At 42.3% G+C, this 9,101-nt stretch overlaps 1 protein-coding gene across 1 annotated transcript in view; it reads left to right on the top strand.

Moving 5' to 3' along the window:
* The first annotated feature begins 509 nt into the window (after positions 1-509).
* Positions 510-9,101, top strand: part of LOC126995376 (sodium/glucose cotransporter 5-like) — a 102,095-nt gene continuing 93,503 nt past the window's right edge. The window contains exon 1 of the mRNA XM_050854882.1: positions 510-776. The gene's annotated coding sequence lies outside the window, so the exon portion shown is untranslated. The remainder of the gene's footprint in view (positions 777-9,101) is intronic.

The raw sequence follows: 9,101 nt of genomic DNA, 5'->3' as shown, positions 1-9,101 counted from the left end.
CGCTGGCGCGGCACCTGGTCAGGACTTGGTTGACGCGGTTTAAGTGTGGCAGGAGCTGCTCGTCGTAGATAAGGACGTCGTCTACAACTTTGACACAATTTGTGATGCCCTGTAGCGCTGCATCACCGCAGCGGCAGAAGGCGTCTCCTGTCGTTGCAAAGCCCATGGGGCCACGCCTGTATTTGTAGCGGCCGTAAATTTAGGCAGGGTTACCACCTGAAAAATGAAAAAAAAAAAATCGGATTATTGGATATAAATGATCTTAACACCTTTATCTTGCATCTTATAAGTCCTGCACGCATCAAACTATGTCCCTTTAACAGTTAAAAGGCCAGTTTAACAGCTATACGCCCAACGTTTAAAGGGCTGGCGCTTCAATCTACTATTTCTCCTTTATTTTTCATTATTTGAGCGAATTTCTTGAACTTATGAAGTCTACGATTCAAACCGTTTTCTTCCTCACCAAGTGTGAGGACAGAAAGTGTAAACAGCTGCCCGGGAGAGCCCTGAGAAGAGGAAGAAGAGGACCGGCCTTGTGCCGCGCCCCGAGAATCTCCAAAACAATACGTATTTCACCACTTTTCCTTGAAACTAGAATGAAGAGAAGATCCACAGCCTATAAGAAGGCGGTGGAGAGTGCAGGAACGGCCAGGGAAAGGAAGAAAAATGGCAAAGTAGCCTTCAAATGACGAGTGCCTGCACAGCCACCACCACTACCACCATCACACCTGTTGAGCTAGTACAGCTGTCCGGCCTGTCCCTCACATCACAATAAGGTAAATACGCATTCAGTACGATGTAATTTACTTACTGATATGTCTGTGACCTCTTCATTTCCTACATCGAAGAAGGAAAATGTTATTATTGAAAAAGATGTTTAAATATGATTGAAGCTATTTCACAGGTAGGCTCAGTGTATGCATGGTTGGCTGAGTATTAGAAGGAAATCAGCAGACACCTATTTGGAGGTAAAATGCTAGATATAATATTATGAGGCTGTGTAGTACTCCTCGTCACCCATGACGGGGAAAAAAGTCTCTAACTGAAAATATTTTTAGCCTTGGTGGATTTGCTATGCTTGAAGGTATAGGTTATGTTGGCTATGTCCAAGATGACCTCAATAATGAACTCAGTTTTGAAAACCTATCAAAAATACAGAAGAAACACCAAGAGATCTAAAATAAGAAACGACGTTGGACAGCTGCAGACGCAGCGTACAGAAGTGGAGAATATTAAGGAAAGTTCCATTCTCCATGGTGAGGAACAGAAGTGGAGGGTGGGGAAGAGGCCCACCACTTGTTAATAAACGGTCCCACCTGTCGAAACTTATTTGCCAAGGACCCCCAGTGGGTTAGGTAATTGCTACTGGCAAAGGCCTATAACATATGTGTTTACAAATTCCTTTAATATTAAGCTAGAGTTACCATTTTTTGGCTACAACATGGCCTATTGGCATAATAGAAGTGACAAAAGTTTGATGCATGTAGGACTTATATGCTTCTCGAGTTATGACATAAATAGTGTTGTGTTTCTTTGAACGGCAATTCCTGGAAAATGATATTTTTGAAGTATAAAAATGCCCAGAATGCTTATTTATGGGGGGATTTTGAAAATCAAAAAAACTGGCATGTTTTTCAACTTTCTCCAAATAGTTATCAAGCCAAAAATACTTTATTTTAATTTGATGTATTTTTTTACAAATTTTCCAAAAAAATATAGGTAAAGTTTTCTTTTTTAAAAATCACTAAAAATATGAAAATAAAAATAAATCAACTTTTCTCTTGATAACTATTTTGAGAAAAGATGACAGTTTCAAACCATTTATAACACATTCAAATTTATTTAAAAATCATGAAACTGGACACTTATAAAGCACAAGTATAAAATCAGCTTTGAGAACCCCCCCTTTTTAAATTTTTAAAGCGTGATAAGTGTAGTCAGGTGTCGGTCCTCCTCGGCTAACTCCAGTTGCCAGTATCCGTGCAGGGCGTCGACGGTTGTAAAGAACCTCGCCTCTGAGGCTAGATTCACAAAGGGTTAGCGCGCGGATTCACAATCCTTTACTGCGCTCTGTGTGACGCTAAATTTGTTGTTAAATAACTACTGCCTCGGGGGTGTAGTAAACGCTAACAATATCATTATATTTACGTATAAATGCTTATAAATCGCGTTTTTCAACTTGAAATGTAACTTTGCGAGTAGAGGAAGCCCATTTCTTTATAAAATGATGAGATATACACACTTTGAGAGGTATATAATAAGTGTGGGCGGTATGGCAACACCCGGCCGGGGAATTGCCAGACCTCCCTCCTCCTTCATCTTCCTACTTCCTCATCCATTCGATCATCCATCCATCTCTACATTTGTCCTTCCGTGGGACCATGGACCTTTGTCGGGTGACAGCCCATGAGTTGGGCTGCAGATATGGCAAGACAGTCTTAACTTTTCCTCGTTCCTTCCTCCCGTCCTTGTCTGCATCAGTATATATATGTGCTACATTATTTTCAATTTGCTCTCTTCCTGCCTCAATCTCCTCCTTATCTTCTTTTTCTTCCCCTTAAGCATGTTCTTAGATAACAAGACATTAAACAGCAGAGTTACCTTGACGTAAATGTGCAGCAAACAACGAAATAATTGTTCCTAGATTATGACTTAGTACAGTTTGCCTTAAAAGAAAGAAAATGTGAAAAGAGAACGGGTTCTTTTGAACCAGCAGCTGGAGGGGCCTCCCTACGATTGGCTGACGGTTTTGTGAACATGCTTGTGATTCGCTGCAAGGCAAATGACGTCATCAACCAATCAGCGGCCTTGCTGACTTAGCGCGCCTCTAACTACCATCTAAAGTTTGCTTTGTGAATCTGACGCTAACGTCGGTCGCTAAATCAATAGTGCGTAGTTATGTTAGTTCGTAGTTAGTGACTATGTTTGTGAATTCCAGCCCAGGATCAAAGGACACAGGGTCTACCGGATAGCGCGTCAAATTTTGAATCAACTGGCGCATGACGTCATCAGGCGGAAGGTTGGTGGGTTCAGCTATGGTTTACCAGTAGCCAGCCGGAAGCGGTGCCCTGCGGTGGTGTATGGGTTGCTTGTTCTTGTCAAATCACAATGCCTTGCAGTTGTTCAGTATCTGGCTGCAAGTCGGTAAGTAGGCTATTTAACGTTCTGGAGAAAGCACCAAAGTCTGTCAAGGTCAGGGGTGTCCAAACTTTTTTTCACAGAGGGCCACATTTTTTTTTTTTTTTTTACAGCTTAGGAGACAGTTCAAAGACGTAAAGAAAAATATATAAAAAAAGCCCGCTACTCACAGTCGGGCCACTCAGTATATTTGTGGATGGAGATAGATTTTAGAGTTTATAGTTTTACAGGAACTACCACGTGTAGGTCAACTGGGCTCTAGCAAATTCCTTATTTTCTTATGTATGTATTTTTTTTTAGGAATGTAATTAAGTAGATATAGGCAAGTGTACCTTTAAAGGAATATATTTTCTGTTATGTCTTATTTTATTTATGTATACAGGATAAACTATTGAATCCTATTGTAAGAGGATCGAGTAGCAACATGCACGTTAGAGAGGATTTGAATGTAAGCTCATAGTTTTCATTGTACTTATTATTATTACACTGTAAGATGTGAGCCGTTACAAAGGCAATCCCACGCTTACTACTGTGAGCCATAACAAAGGGACAGGCAGTCATTATTTTTAGATTTAAGGTTTAAGCTCTCCCATTGTGGCCAAAAAGGTATTTAGCATGTTTTGTATTATTATACGGTGTCTAGAATCTGCATATATAGACAGTCAAGTGAATTATAGTGTGTATAAGCAAGAAATATTACCGAAAGATGTGTGTACGTAATTTCTTTCCGTATTAAATTCACTACAGAAACCTATAGAAGATACGATATTTGTCAATCAAAGACGAAGACAATGAAAGCCTGTTTAGATTCTGTTTGAGTTACCACTCGACGTAAATACTTTCGACTTTATTTGCGTTACCGTTCGACGTGAATACTTTCGTTTTCTATTTCTTCTCTCCTTGCTCCACATGCTGACGTCATTTTCTGCACCGGTCCTTTGATCCTGTGTTGCACCGTCCTGCGCGCCTGCTGCTCCCCTCTTCGTGTACGTTGTGCTCTCTTGCTCGCCTGTGTCTGTGTACACCCGTGCAGCATGAGTTACGTGTTGTATTGGTTGTGGGAAACGCTCTGGAATGATGGCGAGGTCCCTGCAGGCCTTGTATGAAAGAAGGGGAGCAGGAGTGCCTGAGTGTACGTCGATCCACTCTCCTGTTTGTGAACCCTTCACTGTAAGCTGAACGTAGACAGATCCCAGTGCTTGCTTCATCTGCGTGCCGTCAGCAGTAAACCTCGGCGCCCGGGGAGACGGCTTGAGGTCGTCAATGATCACTCCAATGCTAGACAGGTGATTTGGGCCGATAATGGTCGCATCAGCGCCGGTGTCAGGTATCATGCTGAGAGTACCCGACCTTTATCCGTGGGAGACTGTGACGACGACGGGGGGAGAGGTCTCGAGGGGTTCACGTGATTCCGAGTGTACACGCCGTGCGTTGCTGGAGTTGCCGGGGATGGTTTTCCCCCAGGCCAACAGAGAGAGACAGGTCAAATCACCTGGGCTCTGTTTTGGTTCCGGTTGGCGCAGGGGCGGGGCCACCGTGGCGTGACGTCAAGCAAGGAGAGGGTAGTGGCTTGGCCGTTTCAATAATTCAATTGTGGTCAGTCTACTAAAGGTTTCAGGGGCCGTGTTCCCCTGTTTTTCGCAAATAAAACTTTGACAAAGCGTCAGACAAGGATGTTATTTTGGCAGTGGATGTTTGAGACCCCGACCTAATGGGCAAAAATATGATTTGGTGTCACATGAGGATAATGAAGCACTTATAAGAGTAAATTTAGGGTAAACTTGGCTGAAAGTTAAAGGCACTGTGAGCGAGACTAGACCCGCCTTGCTCATCGTCTCGTGACGTCGATGTGACGTTTAGCTCTGACGTATGAGTAATCATCCATCCATCCAGCAATTATGTCTTACTGCTTCACACACACACACACACACACACACACACACACACACACACACACACACACACACACACACACACACACACACACACACACACACACACACACACACACACACACACACACACACACACACACACACACACACACACACACACACACACACCGTAGCAATATTTAATCTACTGTAAATATGGATGTTCTTTATATGGACTATCAGTTGGGGAGAAACAGTTTTACTCGAAGGAAATTACTTATCCTTTACATGGTTCCTTTTACCCCAATCGGAAGTGATAGCAAGGTATGAGGCTAAGTATTCTGCAGCCTCCAGTCTGGAGTCATGTAATTCCTGTTGAGAAGGTTTTCTGTTGAAAGAAGTTGAGTGCGAAGTGGAGTCGTCAGCGTACGAGTGGATAGGACAGTTTGTTATGGAAAGAAGATCATTGATGAATAACAGGAAGAGGATGGGTGATAGGACAGAGCCCTGTGGAACACCACTGTTGATAGGTTTAGGGGAAGAACAGTGACCGTCTACCACAGTAGAGATAGAACGGCCGGAAAGGAAACTGGAGATAAAGGAACAAAGAGAGGGATAGAATCCGAAAGAGGGCAGTTTAGAAAGCAAAGACTTGTGCCAGACTTTATCGAAAACTTTCGATATGTCTAGCGCAACAGAGAAAGTTTCACCGAAACGGTTAAGAGAGAATGACCAAGAGTCAGTTAAGAGAGCAAGAAGATCGCCAGTAAAATGCCCCATGCGGAACCCATACTGGCGATCAGATAGAAGGTCAGAAGTGGAAAGGTGCTTTTGAATCTTCCGGTTAAGGATTGATTCAAAAGCTTTAGATAGACAGGAAAGTAAAGCTAAAGGGCGGTAGTTTGAGGGATTGGAACGGTCACCCTTCTTAGGCATAGGTTGTATGAAGGCGTACTTCCAGCAGGAAGGAAAGGTATATGTTGATTGGCAGAGACGAGAGTTTGACCAGGCATGGTGTCAGCACACAGAGGCACAGCTTTTAACCCTAGAACGCTAACCATGGGTATGAGGTACCCGAAGCGAATGACGTCATTGCCATTGTGTATGGTTCCGGTGCTCTGAGGGTACCCACCTCCTCAGTAGCTTCATGTGCCCGCTTGACAGTGTAGGGGAAGGTCACGTTGTCTCGCTCTCTCTGCTCACCTTTGTTGTAGGCCTACATTCGGGTGCGGCATACCCATGGTTGGTGATACAGGGTGTTGTACATGTCCCTATGATATCGTTTACGTACTTTTTTAGTGATCACCTGTGCAGTGGATCACAGGACCTGGGAGGCCATACAAGAAGTTTGGAAGCCATCGGATGATAATTTTTTTTATGAATTTTTTTTTTTTTTTAATTTTTGAACATTTTTCCTATTTTTAGTAACATTTTTCAGTACCTGATTTTCATACCAAAACAATACGTTTTTCAGTTCTTCTTAATGTTAAGTCAAGATACAAAGTTTGAAGTCCCTTCATGTAACTTTATTCCATTAAAACTTTACATTTAATTTAAATTTTTTTTTTTTCAAAATCGGGTATGATGTACCCATGGTTAGTAGTGGTGTGACTTTTTCTAAGGTTAGTGTTCTAGGGTTAAGGACAATAGGAGGCACTCCATCAGGTCCATAAGCCTTCTGAGAGTTGAGGCCAAAGAGGGCATAGACAAAATCATCCCTAAGAATCGTAATAACAGGCATAAAGGAGTCAGAGGGGGGATGAGTAGGAAGAATATGCCCAGAATCGTCCAGAGTGAAGTTTTTACAGAAAGTTTGAGAGAAAAGTTCAGCCTTAGAGATAGATGAGACGGCGGTGCTGCCGTCAGGGTTAAGGAGAGGAGGGAAAGATGAAGAAATGAAATTGGAAATGTTTTTTGGCTAGGTGCCAGAAGTCCAGGGAAGAATTAGAAAAAGCAAGTTTTTGACATTTTCTATTAATGAAAGAGGTTTTAGTAAGTCGAAGAATAGGTTTGGCACAATTCCGGGCAGAAATATAAAGATCATGGTTAGCAGGAGTTCGAAGGCTCTGGTACCTTTTGTGAGCTGCCTCTGTATCTTTGACAGCACGAGAACAAGCGTGATTAAACCAAGGCTTTTTAGTATGAGGTATAGAGAAAGTACGTGAAATGTATGCCTCCATTCCAGAGACAATCACCTCTGTGATGCGCTGGGCACACACAGAGGGGTCTCTCTCCTGGAAGCAGTAATCATTCCTCGGGAAATCGGAAAAGTACATCCTCAGGTCGTCCCACCGTGCTGCAGCAAAATGCCGGAAGCATCGCCTCTTCGGTGTGTCCAGAGGGTGTACAGGAGCGATAGAACAGGATACAGAAATAGGGTTGTGATCGGAGGAGCCTAACGGAGAGAAAAGTTTGACAAAGTAAGCAAAAGGGTTAGAGGTACGGAAGAGGTCTAGTATGTTGGTCCTGTCTCCAAGACGGTCGGGAATACGTGTAGGGTGCTGAACCAACTGCTCTAGATCGTTGAGGAGAGCAAAGTTGTAGGCTTGTTTACTAGGCTGGTCAGTGAAATAGGATGAAAGCCAAAGCTGGTGGTGAACATTGAAATCTCCTAGGATGGAGATTTCAGTTAAGATGTGCTCCACTTTAGAGTTCAAGTAGTCAAAGAATTTTACTTAGTTAGTAGAGTTAGGTGAGAGATAAACAGCACAGATGTATTTAGTAATAGAATAGCAACGAAGTCTTTGCCCATAGTGGAAAATTCAGAAGAGTCAAGGTCGTGGGCACGAGAGCAACTGATGTTGCGCACGTAGGCACAACATTCAGCTTTGGATTGAAATTTAGGATAGAGGTAGTAGGAGGGAACAGAGTAGAGATTGCTGTCAGTATCCTCGGAAACCTGTGTTTCGTTAAGGAAGAGAAGGTGAGGTTTAGAGGACGAGATATGGTGTTCCACAGAATGGAAATTAGAACGAAGACCGCGAATGTTGCAGAAATTGATAAGAAAGAGGTTCGAGGAGTAATCAAGACACCTTTCAAGTCGGCAGCCAGAAGGGGAGTCCTCCCTGGGAAAATTTGTGGTCCCCGCCCATGCGGGGTCTCCGAGGCAGTGTGTATATGCGCCATTTTGAATTTTAAATTTTGGGAAAAGGTGTGTATCTTGTGTGAATGTAGTGTGGAAGAGAGAGGATCTGTCTTTAGAGAGCATGCTGAACTACTCTCTGGTGTTGATGAGACAATAGGGAAACGGATAGTGAGGAAATGGAAAGGGTCTTTGGGGGGCTTCAGCACCCTCATCGCTTCCCATATATACCCCACCGGGAGTGGCTTACCCCCGGTTAGATGCAGCATAAGATGTTTTGTCCCCTAAATATTTTGCTCGTGGCTGTATTTTGTTTCCTAGCAACTAATATAGTTAAATTTTATGTTAAATAGGTATTATTTCAAGTGTGGTTATTTCGACTGGTCTTAAAGTGTCCCTGTTGCTAACTGATGGCCAATGCGGTCTATTCAGCCTCTTGAAGAAACTGTTGTTTTCTTTCTTTGAATCAGAGTTTGAGATCATTATCATTTTGCTTCTTCTAGAAGACACCATCTTTAAGATTTTATTTTTCATTCTTTTAGGTAGTAAAGTTGATTGTTTTATGGAAACAATACACCTGATAGGTGTGAATTTTGATTTATTTATAGGGGCCTTTGAAAAATTATGTATCATATAAAGTTGGGGAGGGTTGTAGAGTGAAGTTTTATGAGTGTGACGCAGGAGGAGCGGGTTGCAGTCATGTTACATAATATTTTTAGATATTTTCGAATGTTTCTTCAGAGATTCAGTTTGCAAGAGAACATTATCAAGTTTGTGGGATTCTTTATCATAAAAGAATTATTAAAAAAAAAAATGATAGTTTGCTGGTTTAAGTCAAATTCATATCATTGTATTTGGAAAAAGGTGGAAACCTACTAAACCTTTGTTACTTACTGTTTCACAGATTAAAGTGTTGTTTACCACAGCATTGTGCATGTAAATCACTAATTTAAGGCTTGGAGTTGAAATAACCAAACCCTCAGAAATAATACCCAGCTAATACCAAA

Source organism: Eriocheir sinensis, chromosome 8, assembly GCF_024679095.1.
Source record: "Eriocheir sinensis breed Jianghai 21 chromosome 8, ASM2467909v1, whole genome shotgun sequence".
Classification (NCBI taxonomy): domain Eukaryota; kingdom Metazoa; phylum Arthropoda; class Malacostraca; order Decapoda; family Varunidae; genus Eriocheir; species Eriocheir sinensis.
Note: the sequence above shows the minus strand (reverse complement) of the source record. Positions and strands in the feature narration are given on the sequence as shown.